General features: G+C 43.5%; 1 protein-coding gene across 6 annotated transcripts in view; it reads left to right on the forward strand.

Moving 5' to 3' along the window:
- Window positions 1-3,670: 3,670 nt before the first annotated feature.
- Window positions 3,671-13,930, forward strand: part of EPS8 (EGFR pathway substrate 8, signaling adaptor) — a 131,664-nt gene continuing 121,404 nt past the window's right edge. The window contains exon 1 of one of the 6 annotated variants that reach the window (XM_083858820.1): window positions 3,671-4,348. The gene's annotated coding sequence lies outside the window, so the exon portion shown is untranslated. Of the gene's footprint in view, window positions 4,349-4,688; window positions 4,881-5,209; window positions 5,381-13,930 lie in introns of those variants that run through there. The other 5 variants (XM_083858822.1, XM_083858818.1, XM_083858824.1 and 2 more) reach the window with 5 other exon arrangements.

A 13,930-nucleotide genomic window follows, 5' to 3' on the forward strand; every position in this document is an offset into this window, starting at 1 on the left:
CTGTCATGCTTCCCTGTAAAAAAGCAGAGCGTGGATAAAAAATGACTGATTGTCTATGTCTTGTTTCTTTTTTGTCTCTGTAAAATAGGAACATGGAAGCATCAAACATGTAAGAACATCTCAGTTTGCTTTGTAACCTGCAATTTATCTGCTTGAATTCAATTAGAGTCTCATTCATCAAACACAGTGTAGCTCTTGAGAGGTGACAGATCAAACTCTAGCAATCACAAACGTGCTGAGTTTTGCCCAAATTATGGCAAAGGTTTCTTGCACCTCAGGCTTCTTTCAGGACAGAGTCTTTGACTTCCAAATCCAAGTGTCAGCCAACCAGCTCTCAGTACAGAGAGTAAGTAATGTGCAAATTAAGGGTTTGGGGCTGATTCTGTTCCTCCTGAAATAAACGGCAGCACTCCCCATGGCTCCAGGAGAGAGGTTCTCTGCATTGCTTCACTGGCTGATTGCAATCCACCCAGGACCGTGCAGAGAGAACAGCAGATAATTCCTAACGTCACAGAGCCCTTGTCTTACTGCAAGGCTTTTTATCATCACACATGCAGCTTCAGCCCTAGTCATAAATTACATGGTTTGTAATTGATGCATTAGGAGTCAGAACAGCTGGATGGCAAGTTTTTAACTCATCAGTGGAGGCAGCTTCAGGCTGGAGAGTTTTGTGCTCAGGATGAAGAGTTGACTCATTTATCTCACCCAGCTCAGTCAAATAATCTCCCTCACAGCTGTAACAATAATTAGGAACAAGGAATAAAAAATCTGTAAACTTCTGGCAGCTAGACTAAGGGACAAATATGGAAGGTGTACATTTACTGATGCAAACTCTAATTAACATTAAACAGAGACCAGAACACCCAAGAGATGTTAACTCCATGTTCCCTGACTTGGGAATTAAGGCACCATAAGGAGCATGAGCAAACAGTTGAGTGTTTTCTTTCTGTAACAACACCAAACGTTTCTGCTGTACAGAGTGGTCCCTCATTATAACTTGAGCAAAGTGACTCATGACAGCTCTGTGAGGCAGTTTTATCTGCCACAGCGAGTGGGAGCCTCCGTGGAGCCCCATGGCATGATGCACTCTGACAGACACCTCACTCTCACCTGATTTATTCTCTGCCATATCCCCAAGCTCTTCTGAAGAGTCATTTCTTGCATGGAAATGAGACTTCTGGGAATTTTTTGTGCTGCCTTGGCTCTGTACCTGGGATAGAGTGTGTGAGTCAGCCAGGAGGAGTCCAGACATTTTCCCTCTGGTTCAGAACTCAGTCTGGGGTTTAGTGAGGATTTCAGACACACTGAGTTCCTCCTTTCTTTTTCACATTTGGATTGTGGGTAGCTCTCTGCTGTGCTTTACTTTGTTTGCTCGAACCAACCTTCCTTAAAAAGGTGATTGAAGAAACTGCAAGTAGTAGTTTCTGTAATATCATATTAATCCACTAACCACAAGCTTTTCAATAAAGGAATCAACTAATGAGGAGAGAGGAGGCATTTTAATAATATTTTTATATTCTTTTTTTTTTTTTTTCTCTTCTGGGCAGGGGAGTCAAACCCAAACACATTTAGAAGGTTTGTCCACAGGTAATCATTGGGTAGCAGATACCAGCTTCTTAATTAATGTAGAAGTGTACAGGATGTCCTGGATATGTCTAAATCTCACTAATTTTGAGGTCATTATGGTATTCATAGATTCGATACTGAAATAATAAATCTGAATTTAGAATAATTAATCACATTCACTTAATATCTTCTAAAAATGGTCTAAATAGATGTATACATATATTTATGACACAAAGGATGGCATATTTAAGCAGAATACTTTAAAACCAGACCCACCCAAAAGAAATTCCCAATCAAACTACGAATTTCTTTGGGACTAGAAAAACCTCTATGCTTATTCTTCATATCCTCTTACCTTCATAGTATTATAGAGTTTACCATGTTTAGCCATGATGCAAAATATATTCTATAATTTTACTTAAGCAGCAAATAAAAACTTTGGTTTTGTTTTTCATAGCATATAGAATGGAGTAGCATGGGCCAAAAGCCAGTCTCTTTTGTTTCTCTCATTTGCTGTGGATTCCTCTGGGTTTATCCTACATTTTTATGACCTAAATCAGGAACAATTCTGCTGTTTCTCACTGAGCTGCACGTGCCTGAAAATCAATAGAAGACTCAGGATTGCTTTGTATATTTTTCTTCTGAGAACTCTATGGATACAGCGGTGTCCGTTTTCAACGGGAATGGAAATTCCAGTATCAGCAGCTAATCCGAAATCTCTGGGCTGGCTGGGGCTAATTCTGCACAACCTGAGCCCTTGGCCGTGTGTTTCCAGCAGAGCCGGAACAAAGGTGCTCCCCAGGAAGCTGCAGGTTGGTTCCATGGCCTGTGCACCTGCAGAGGAGATCGCGGCTGGAGATTGCTGAGCCTTGGCCGCATTCCAGGCAGGAAAGGGGCTGGCGGCAAACAGGCTCTGATGGACCTGCCAGAGCCTTGTGCAAACCAGCCTGCAGGTTCCCAGCCCAGAAAGGCTCCTCAGGCTGATCTCCAACAGAAGGAAATTCTTTGGCGCATTTTGTCTTTCCCCCATTTCCACCCCCATTGGTGAAATGCCTTTTTCATCCCCTGTGTTACAATGGTTCTGGCTTCCTTTCCTCAGCAATATTAGCTTCATGCTTATGTAAAATAGTTCTGTAAATGTCCATATCTACTGTACACGTCTCGAAGAAAAGTCATGGAGAGCAGAAATGGGATTTATTCTTCCCCTAAATCTTTCTCCCATTTATCCTTCTGGTTTTCTCTCATTCTCACATCCCACTTTCTTTTCTCTTTAATGTCTCTGTCCCTTTAAAATGTTTTCTTTCCAAGGGAAAGCAAACAGAATTATCAGCCCACAGTGGTCTTCTGCATTTGTGTTCTGTCCTTTGTCAAGGGGAATTGGAGCAGGAGGTGGGCTTGGGCTTCTATCCAGGAAAAAGGGGGAAGAGAGGCACTGTTTATTGCTGCCAAGGACTGAAGCCGTCCCCAACCTTTTCTTTAAGAGAATCTCTCGTATTTCTTTCTACTTCTCATGGGGTAAGCACTTGTAAGTATCGATTACTGTTATTATTTACCTCGAGAGTGTGTGTATGGCATCTGGCATAATTTGGAAATGTCAGTGTTCCTGTAAGTTTCATTCATAGCAATTACCTAGGCAGCCTCTCCATAATCAGATTCTTTCAATATTTGAAAGTTTGTTGGAAACAAACTAAGGAAGCGTATGTTATCTGTACATTTCAGTGCGTGTTTGGGTCCGTAGAAGTGGATGGGGTGGGGTTTTTTGTTTGTTTGTTTGTTTTGTTTGTTTGGTTTTTTGTTGTTGTTGTTGTTTGGGGGTTTTTTGTTTGTTTTTTTTTTGTTTTTGTTGTTGTTTTTTGTTTGTTTGTGGGGTTTTTGTTTTTTGGTTTTTTGTTGTTGTTGTTTCGTGTTTGTTTTGTTTTTGTGTTTTTTGTTTTGTTTTGTTTTGTTTTTCATTCCTGTTTTGTGGAGGATCAGAAAAATAGCAAAGGCAGAACTGGTAGAAGATGCAGCACGACAAGGGGCTCTGCCAGCTCCGAGCCAGGAAGGGGAAGTTGGCTGAACTGCTTTTCTCTCCCTCTCTCTCTCTCTCTCTCTCTCTCTTTTGTTTCTTTTAAGCGAGGTTAAGGTGAACTCCTAAGCGATTGTGGAGTGAGGCCCCACCTCTCGCAGGCTGATGTGCAGGCTCGGGTTACTCTGTCCTGCCTGTTCTCAGGAGCCCACAGTGACTTCCCTCCTGCTGCTGCCCCTGCCACAGCCCGGCACAGCAACACCCTCTGAAGAGCTCACACCTTATTGAAGGAAGATTTGCCGGCAAACACCAGGCCAAGGATGGAATAGCACCACTTGGGAAGAGATCCGGCAACCGAAGTGCTGCGAACAGTAGCTGAGCGATATCATCCTGCCCGCTTTTTATCCAAATCGGGCAAATCCGTGTCCTCCCTGGAGGAGCCGTCAGGGGCAGGACTCTGGCGGGGATGGCTCTGACTTCACCTGCTGCTGCAAATGACTCACGGAGTGTTATAAAAAGCAAGGGCCTGCCAAGTCTCGTTTCTTGGAACTGAGAGGGAATTTCAGCAAGCAGCTGCTCTTTCCTTAGTTTATGCTTTTCCTCTGCAGGTTTCTTGGAGGGGGCCTGGAATCAGAGACTTTGCCCCCTTTACCTGTTGCTCCGTTTGGATAACCGTGGCTCGGTGGAAATAGGTGTTTGGTCCAGATATTATTCCGATCTTCCTAAGGGATCTCAGCGAAGCCTGGAAGGAGCCTCGGGAACGTAATTCAGCAGGTGTGTAAATCTTTCCGGATTGACAATCGAATCCTATCAAAAATCAGGAACAGAACCTGAGAAATCAGATTATCTCTCCTGTGCACCACCTGGATAGAGGTTCTTTTCATATGCCTGATGCTGTTAAAAGATTTATGCTTTGTAGCTTTTCTCTGGAGTCACATAAGGCAAAAGCTCATTTGAAAGAGAAATCAGTGAAAAGAGATTCTGGTGGAACAGCCCGGTTTTAGAGGGGAAGTGGCTCAGTGCAGCAATCCTGACTGTGCCAGCGGTGTGGCGGAGGGCTCTGGCCACCTGCAGGCGCTCCCTTGCAGGTAGGGACCGTTCATTCCCCCGCGCCGCGGGAAAGCCACCTGTAACTTGTCACAGCGGGCAGGAATGTGGGGCCAGATGGAAACAACATAAACAGCTGGGAGATTGCAGCCGGGATTTCCAGCGAAGACGGGAGATTTTTGTTCTGGTAGACCACTCGTTCCAAAGGTGGTTTAGCTACACCTACTTCTTCTGGGAAGGATGTTGCTTTGGAGCCGTGGTAGGTTTTGTGCGTGGCCTTGTATTGATTTTTTTTATTATTATTATTTTTTTGGTGAACGCTTAGGATGACTTTAAACTGCCCCATTCCAGCCCGGCTCCGGGGCGCTGCTCTCAGCACCTTTGCGCGCAGGGAGCGGGAGGAGGAGGCGGCTCCGCACAGCCCGAGGGGGCTCCGCGCTGCTGCTCCGCGGGCCCGCCAGGGCTGGGGCTGTGCCTGTGCCTGTGGCCGGGGCTGGGGCCGGGGCGGGGCGGGTGCCCGGCAGAGGGAGCTCGGCTCCTCTCCGCTCCACTGGCCGCGGCCGCTCCGCCGCCCGCCCCGTTCCCGCACTTTGTTGGCGGCGCGGAGCGGAGCCCCCGCCCCTGCCCCGAGCCCCGCGGCCACCGCCGGCCCCGGCCCGGGAGGAGGACTCTGCTGGGGCAAGGTAACCCCGGCCCGGGAGGAGGACTCTGCTGGGGTAAGGTAACCCCGGCCCGGGAGGAGGACTCTGCTGGGGTAAGGTAAGGCAGGCTGGCGGGATGGGATGGGATTTCCCCCTGGCGTCCAGCCCTCGCGTTGTTCCGCGAGCCCAAAAAGCCGCCCGGGCATCCGCCACACGGTGGATCGCCTGTCCCCGCTCCCCTGGGCGCTGCTCCCGCCGCCCTGTGCACGGACAGCGGGGCTGAGGAGTCCCTCCCGGGCCCTTCGGGGACGGTGGTGGCGGCTGCGGCTTTTCCCCCGCCTGGCTGTAGGGCCACGGAGCCCTCCGTGTGTGTGTGTAGGGGTGTGTATATGTGTGTGTATATGTGTGTGTGCTGCCCTGCCACACCTGCTCGCCCCTTGCCTGCCGAGCTGGCCCCGCGGCTGGGCATCCCCGGCGGATCCGTGCTCTGCCCTCCTCCTCCTCCTGCCTCACCTTCTGCCAGGTGACTCGCCTTTCAGTCTTTACTGAGGTGGGTTTTTCCCCCCCAGTGGTTCATCTGGCTTTCCCGTCTCTGTTGCTGGTAGCGGGCAAAGAGCGGCTCCGGGGTGGGATAATCCTGTTGAATGCCCGCGTTTGTTTTGTGCTCTCTCATCTCCCCCGCTGTTGAGCCCTTTCATTCTCCCCGGTAACTTTCCCTGGTGTCTTTGCTCCTCCTGCCCCTCTCAGCCATGACACGGACATTGCAGTGTGCGGGTGACCTGGGCACACCTTGGAAAACAGGTTGGTGGCATTTTGAGGAATAATTTAAGGTGCTCCTGCCTCCTCCTGTGACCTCGGTAGGGCTTGCATTGTATCCACGAAAAGCGAGGTGTTGCAGCTTCCACTAAAGCACAGTTTCAAGGCAGCGAGTAGCAGGCAATAGAAGAGAGGGTGGAACAGGTTTTTCATAAGGATGTTGTTTGGGAACCAATCCTCCCACTCGGGAATTGCGCCTTGCCTTGTGAATCTTGTACCCTCTGGAGTGCTGTGACCTTTGGTGGAGTCTGCTTGTTTACTTGAGGTGAGGTGCTGAAGGTAAAAGTACTGCTCATCTGCATTGTGCCCGCTGAAATATTAACCAAATGATGGATCTCGCATGCCTTTGCAGCACAGATCATATTTTAATTACTCCTCTCCTTCATCATCAAAAACGTGGTTCTCCTCCCTTCCTATTGACTGTCTTTCTTCTCGTTTGTGATTGAGCAATGTCTATATGTCAGCTACAAAAGTTGCTTACATGGGAGAACATAAAAACGACCATTTTTGTTGTTAGCAACTGGAAATACTTAATCAGCACTGTGTGCCCGGTCTCCTTTCCCTGGAATACCCATGGAAACGCTGCCCTCTGAGGGGAAGGAACCTCTCCTGGGCTAGGCTTGCATGAATTGTTGGTTTCCTCTCAGCAAGTGGAGACTGCAAAGAGCTCATGGAGTTTCCAAGGCATAAGGGAGACGCCCCATATGTCTGATTCCCAGTCCACAGGGGGTGTAGCATCATTAGCATTCAGGTAACGAGACACTGTGCTCAGGGCTCCATGGGAGGAGCAGCCTGTGGCTGCTGCTTGCTTTTACTGGGGAGGCTGTGGAGATGGAAGTGGCTTTGGCCTTGGGTTGTCCAGCTGGCTTGTGCTGCCACACACTCACTGTGGAGGCTGGGGTGTTGAGTTATGCTTTCTCATGGCTCCAAGTGCACGTTTCTGAGTAATTCTGAAAGCAGACAAAGCGTCCCATTAGATTTATTTGGAGGGAGGTAACGCCCCAGGAGCAGCAACACCCAGTAATGATTAGGTGCTAGTTATATACAGCAGTAATAGAGAAGGCAAGATTAATCTGAAATTACTTACTTCTGCTGTGAAATGCACAGATGGAAAAAAGTACCAGAGTTTTCCACTTGATGACAACTAAATTCTTGAAATATGGTTGATTTTTTTTTTTTTTCTGTCCATAGTCTTGCTGTAAATGGTGAATCATTCACATTAACTACTGCTTTTTTTCCCCTCTGGGTGACAGCTTATTAAAATCTAACATCTGAAGTCAAATAATTGAAGCTCCAAGGGTCAAAATAGATTAAATATATAAGAACTCTTCAGTTACTGTGGGGAGATAAGAGAAGACTTGAAGTCCACACGACAAAAATCACACTAAGAAAGCGCTTGCTAACTTTGTTTTCAGTGTCTCCCACTTGTTGCTCTTCTATTCCTGGTTACAATTCCTGCATCTCTTCTCCTACAGTGAATGACTGATCAGTGCAGAAGATTTTTTCAAAGATAGTTTTTTAAGATAGTTTTTTGTGGCTATGGCATACAGAAAAAGGAAGCCGTTTAGTCTGAGACCCCTCCAGACTCCTCTCTCTGCCGTGGGGCTGGTGGCCAGAAAGAAAAGACATTTAACACCTTGAAGCTGTGCTGCTTACGGTGCAGCATGCACTGATCCTTGTATCTCCATTCAAAGTATATTTTTCAATGTGAAAATTCGCTCTATAAGAGCCCCATTTCTTGTTTTCAGTGCTATTATTCAAACCAGAATAAACTAGAATTCCTGCTTTTGGGGAGGGGCTGTAACTGGTGCCATTTTATCTCGACTCCAGAACTGGATGCTGATTTGTCCGCCAATTTAATCATCCCGAACAATGAAATTGTTTTGTCCGCTTTTGATTTAACTCTGATACCTAGGATTTTCAGTTCTCTCCCCTGAATTCCAAGTTAGGTGATGGCTGTCATCTGCACTTTGTTTTGCCATGAACTTCAGCTGTTAGTGCAGTCCTGAGTGACCACAACATTTCTCCTTGTTGTGCCCCTAGGGGAATTGGGGTATAAAGTCATTGAAAGTTTCACCTAAATCGGTGACACTGCTTTGGGTGTGTGCAGAAAACATTTGCAAAGCTGTTTATAGAACAATGTTTGCAGTCACTGAAAGGGAATGTTCAGACAAGGTGTCTTTGGGTGTCTTTTACAGCTGTTGACACTTGAAGAGTCGCATCCTTCTTGGAAAGACCATGATGATGTGGGAAGAAGCAACTCCACATCTTTCTCCTTTTCTTTCCTCCTGATTTTATGTCATTGACACTGGGGGATAAAAAATGAATCAGAAATGGAAATGTTGTTAGCATTAGCTTTTTAAGGCCTGTTTCATTTTGAGCTGTGGCCGTGAGCCTGCAATCACTAACACATGCCTTCAATTGTAACATCAGTTTTAGTAACATTTTTCAATAGTAGCCTACTCAGGGCCTTGAATTGCTACTAGCTGAACACTTCCAGTCCTTTCTTCCCTTCCCTCTCCATGCCACTGTGTCGGTAATTAAAGTTAGGCATGCTGTGAATCTCCACAGGGTTAGGATCTGACACGGAAATAGCAAATTACAAATTACTGCCTTTGCATTTATTACCTTTGTCTTTTGATGAATAGACTTCAGCGACCTTGTGCATCCTGAATAAACAAAGTTAGCAGGTGTCTCTAGCCTCAAAGGTGCAGAGTCAGTATTTTTCACGAAGTTACCCATTTCTGTGGGGTTTTCTGTTGTGTAGTTTTCTGATGCATAGCAGGTGTCTTCATTACTGTGGTGTGGTGACAGGGGATTCTGCTTGCCTTTGTTCTCAAAGCATCACTCAACTTGTCACTTTGACCAACCATGGAAATTGTTAGGTTCCCTGTAAAGCTACAGAGGAAAAAAGAATAGCAAAAAACCCAGTATAAATACAAAAAATGATAAAACCGTTCTCCTGGAATACTGTGAAAACTTGGAGTGTTTCAACAGAATATTTAATAAAAGTTAATAATTTTAAGAACATAGGTGTTGAGTGATGGTAGGTGTTGTGAATGTCCAGTAACTTTAAAAAAGGTTTCATAGAGAAAACGTGGCTGTTTGGGGTTTTTTGGTCTTTTTTATTGTTTTGTTATTGATTTTATTTTGTTTTGGGTTTTTTTGTTTATTTTCATTTTCTTTCCAAGAATGCATTAGTTTTGCATTAGAGAGAGGATTTATCTTTGAATAATCCAAAATGTTCCAGTTCATGGATTTTATAGATTACCCCTGCGGGTAAGGGAACACCTGATTCCTTTCAAGCTTTCCATAAGTGCAGGGGAACTGTATTCAGCTGGGTTAATTGTGAAGCTGGTTCTTGGGGCTGGAGTTTGCATCCAGTAGCTGCTGGATGCTTCAGACTAAATATGAGTTCCTCTTATTGTATGTAGCTCAGGAATGTTTGTAACTGGAAAATAAAGAAGCGACTCCTGGCAGATTTATATTTATTACTTTGATTTCTGCTCCAGCATGTAAAAGCAGTTTTAAAGATTTGACCAAGTAGAAAATCAGGCACTAGGATTGCTGCTTCTCCCATCAATACTCCCTTCTCCTCCCCCTCACCGTCCAGAAATTGTCTCAGGTGCAAAGAGGAGCCGAAAGTGAGGTGTTAGCAGCACCTCCTTGTTGTCTATTAGATAAGCCCACACCCATTAGAAAATGGATTTTTAACACCCCCTCCCCAGGACAGCTGCATCAAACTTGTTCAAAAAAAACATGAGAAATACATGAGCTCACAGAAGTTCACTTGTTCACTTGCTTCTCAAGACTTGCAGATAGCTGGTGAGATGTAAGATTATTCCAATTTTGTCAATGTTTTGACCTTAGGCAGACTTTGATGTTGCTGTGTTTTGTTCCGGGAAAGGTCCTAGTGAATTGTCTTTCACCTGAAATGTGAACTTTGGTTAATGAGCACGTTCTTTCATTCTGGGGTGGTTGAGAGGGCTTAATTCAGTTCTCAGAATGCTCCTTTCATGAAAACTGAGGACTTTGCTCTTCTAAGGTATTCTTCCTTCTTCCGAGGCCACTGATCTTTTTATTTGTTTCCACAGGTGTCTGCGGTGTAGTCTTCTCTATTTCCTGAGACAAAGATCTCTTTGTTTCCAGTGTAAAATATTATTTGAAGTAATTAGCCTGAAGAAAGCTCTTTTTTATTTTTTTTTCTTTTTCTTCCTCTATAAGGGATTAGAATGATACTTGGTGTTAGTATCTGGTTAATGCAGGGATTCACTTAAGAGTTCAATGCCTGTGAGAATCCCAGTGTACATCATAAAAATGTTTTTGAATGAGCTGTTCTATTACTCAGAGCATGTGAATGTGGGACCTTTGTACGAAGAGTGAGACATTTGTCTTGTACGTTGTCTTATGCACTCAGATACATGGAGAACTCAATGATCTGGCAAGGATAACGCAGGGAAATTGAGTTACATCATGAGGAGTCTGTGATACCGTGTGGCAATAAAGTTTAGCTTGATGATCTTCTGTGCCATTTAAAAAAATGGCATGGAAAAATCAACCCTTTATACTTGTGCCTCTAAAGTAATTTTCAGCTTTGCACAGCGTGTCTTAGGAAGGCAGTGAGTGCATTGTTCTGGCTTCAGCTGGAGATAAAAATATACATCTGTGTTTCACATTCAGAATTGGGTGGCAGGCTTTGTATTAAATACATGTGTTTTCTTCTTTCCCTTCAATCTCATCTCAGACTCACTTTTCCCAAAGTGGAATTATTTATTCTCTGCTCCACTTCCAGCATTATTTATTGCTTTGCAATTCTTCCTGTGCTCTTGCAACCCTCAGGGTAATGTTTCATCTTTCTGTTTCCTTCTCTTCCTGTATTTGGGGATAAAGTCTTCTCCAGGGCAGTGGGCTGGGAGGTGGAGGACAGGATCTGTTTCTGTTTTAGCAGCAAACCTCGTTCAGGCTAATCAGTCTGGGCTAACTGGTAATTGGCCTCTTGGTGCTATCTCACACAGAGAGGGCGGGAGAGTGTGAGGAATCTGGACTTTGTGCCTTCGTGTTTCTTAGGTAAGTCACCCCAGGTGACAAACGTCCTGCCTCTGCCAAGGAACAGCCACAGCTTCTCCACTGCAGCCAGTGTCCTTTCTCTTTCTTTATTAAACCCCTATTTTCCTTACCCTTTTTCTTTTGCATCACTTTAATGCCACATACTGCTCTGTGTTCATGACACTTCTTGCAGTAAAGCTTTTGCATACTCAAACCCCAGCTCTTTTTCTCCTTTTGTGCCCTATATTCCAATGTCTTCTCTAAAGCACTTCAGATCCACTGTTCTCAGTGGGAAATGTTGCCTGTGAAATTATATGGAGAGTCAAATCTTTGTGGGTTTAAGTCATGTCTTGCCTATAATGCTGTGTACTTTGTCAAGGCAATAATTTAAAGCTCTCATCATGCAGTTATAGAGCTTGAGACCTTACTGGGAGGTGTTAGAGTGTGTGTAGGCATTTGTTTTCCCTGTGTGAGTGAGGTGTCTAATACACATCAAAAAAAGTCTCTTCAATAAATAGTCTTACTGAATATGAATGTAAGATATTCTCAGAAGTGCCTTCGATACATGGTGGAACAAGTTCTTTTCTACTTCAAATTTACAGTTTTCTCACTTTTTATGCAAAAGTAGAATGTTGACATGCAAGGGGCTTGGGGCAGCTGGCAGCAGGGAGCTGTGTCTTCCCAGGGACAGCACTGATTTTTTTTTTTTTTTTTTTTTTTTTTTAATTTTTATTTTTTTTATTTTTTTTATTTTTCTTTTTTTTTTGGAGGAGGTGGATGCTTAGAGCATGAGAGTTTATGTCCCAATGGGCCCTTTGAGTATTTTAAGCTGTCCTTTTATAACTCTGAAAGTTATTGTCCAGACATCTCCAATCCCTTTTAAAAAAATAATCTAAAAATCTTGATTTTTCAAAACAGCTGTTTTGTCTCTGTCTCAGTTTTCCTACTTATAAACAAAAACCATATCTGTCTCTCAGGAGTTTTTGTGAGGCTTAATTAACAAATATTTATACAGGCTTTTGAAGCTATAAAGCAGCATATAAATGCTAAGTAGTGTCATTATTACCACCAGCTGCTTTGTTGTAATTGAAGTAATAAAAGTTTCAGTGCCAGTGGTTGTGTTGCTGTTGCCTAAATGCAGTTTTTGTGAATTTGGGAGACACCGAGGCTGGTGGCAAAATGATGATGTAGACTGAAATACACTGTGTGGGACAGTTATAAGATCTTTGTGAAGGACTTAAAAAAATAAAATTAAGTATTGATTATAAAAAAGTGAAAGTCCATAAGGGGAAAAGAATAAACTCTCTTCTGCAATATGCCAGTGTTTAGAGGTCCCAGGACTAGCTGGGGGTTGTCAGTGCTGTGCAGTGTCCCTTGGTTAGGAATGAGCTGGCAGCATTTGCCTTGATGACTCTGGCATATAAAAGAAGGGATCTTTTATAGAGATGATTGATAATTGGTAGTATAGGAAAAGTAACATGGTATAAATCACAATTAGCCCTTTTTTTTTTTTAAAGGTCTACTTTTGTAAAATGTTCATGACTTAAAGCTGAGCTATTTTTATTAATGTTCTTGTGCTTATCTCACATAACCAGCTTGTTAAAAGCGGATATGAACACTTTTTAAGCCTCTGGCTTATAAATTGTGAGAAAGAGAAAAGAAGATTGATTCCAACAGGCTTGAAGGTAGATTCATTTCTCTTCTAGTTAGCAAAATGAGAGAAGGGGAAGAATTAAACTGTAGACTTAGTGTGCCAATCAGTTTCAGCCAGGTTGAAAATCATTAGATTCAACTCCAATGTGCAATTTAATTGTAAAAGTCTAACTTAAAAGAAAATGAATTCAGGGGAATTCTGTTTTGGCAAATTGATGATAATATCTCTAAGTTATTTCTGCCTGAAGTAACAAGAGTGTGGAAAAAAATAAAGTAATAACAAAGGAGCAGTGAGGGGGAACAATTATTTTGCAAACATCTCCTGGCGTTCAGAGGGGGTTACTTGGTCACATTAAAACAAGAATATCGTGCTGCTTGAATGTTGGAGAGGATTGATAAAAACTGTGGTTTGAAGAAAACATCTCTGTTCTTTTTACTGTAAACATTTGAGATAAGATGGAAAAGTTTGGAAGAGTGCAACATCTTCTGTGAGTTCTTTCAGCATTCTTAATTGTTTGTTATGAGATCTTGGTTTGAACACTGATAGATATTTCTGGTGGGTTTTAGGGGGTTCAAATTTATTCAGTTGGGCTCTCAAACAACCTGTAGCAAGTAATCTGTCTCTAATAATATTTTAATATTTAGTGAAATGCTGGTTTCAGTTGTAAGGGGTGTTTCCTAACAGCTTCTGGAGCAGTTCTTCTTATGAAGCCCTGATTTAGTTAAACCTTAGAGAGATCACTCAAATCTGGATCATGGGTTTTGTGATTTCATGGTGGCTGTACTGCAAGGACTTTAAAAAAAGAGAGGATGCAAAGCAGGGAACTTACTCAGTCCTTTATAAGTAGGCAAATTTTCAGACAGCTTTGAACATTATTAAACATCGAGAAGAAAAGTCCTCAGCCCTTTTTTTTTTTTTCTTTCCAGTTTTAGGCAAATCTTACTTTAGAACCTGCCATAAAATGTGCAACCACAAAGTTGTTCTGCATAGAAATAGAAGCACTTTAAACACACAGAGACAGGCAATATAGCCCTGAGGCACAAATGGAGACAACCCAAGTCCTGAATGGTAGGTTCAGAAAAGGTTACTGCTCAAAATATTTTCAGTAGCCAAGTGGAAGACAAGTCATAGTATTGTATTAGAGCTGCTCTC

The sequence above is a fragment of the Zosterops lateralis genome (assembly GCF_965231275.1).
Source record: "Zosterops lateralis genome assembly, chromosome: 4".
NCBI classification, from domain to species: Eukaryota; Metazoa; Chordata; class Aves; order Passeriformes; family Zosteropidae; genus Zosterops; species Zosterops lateralis.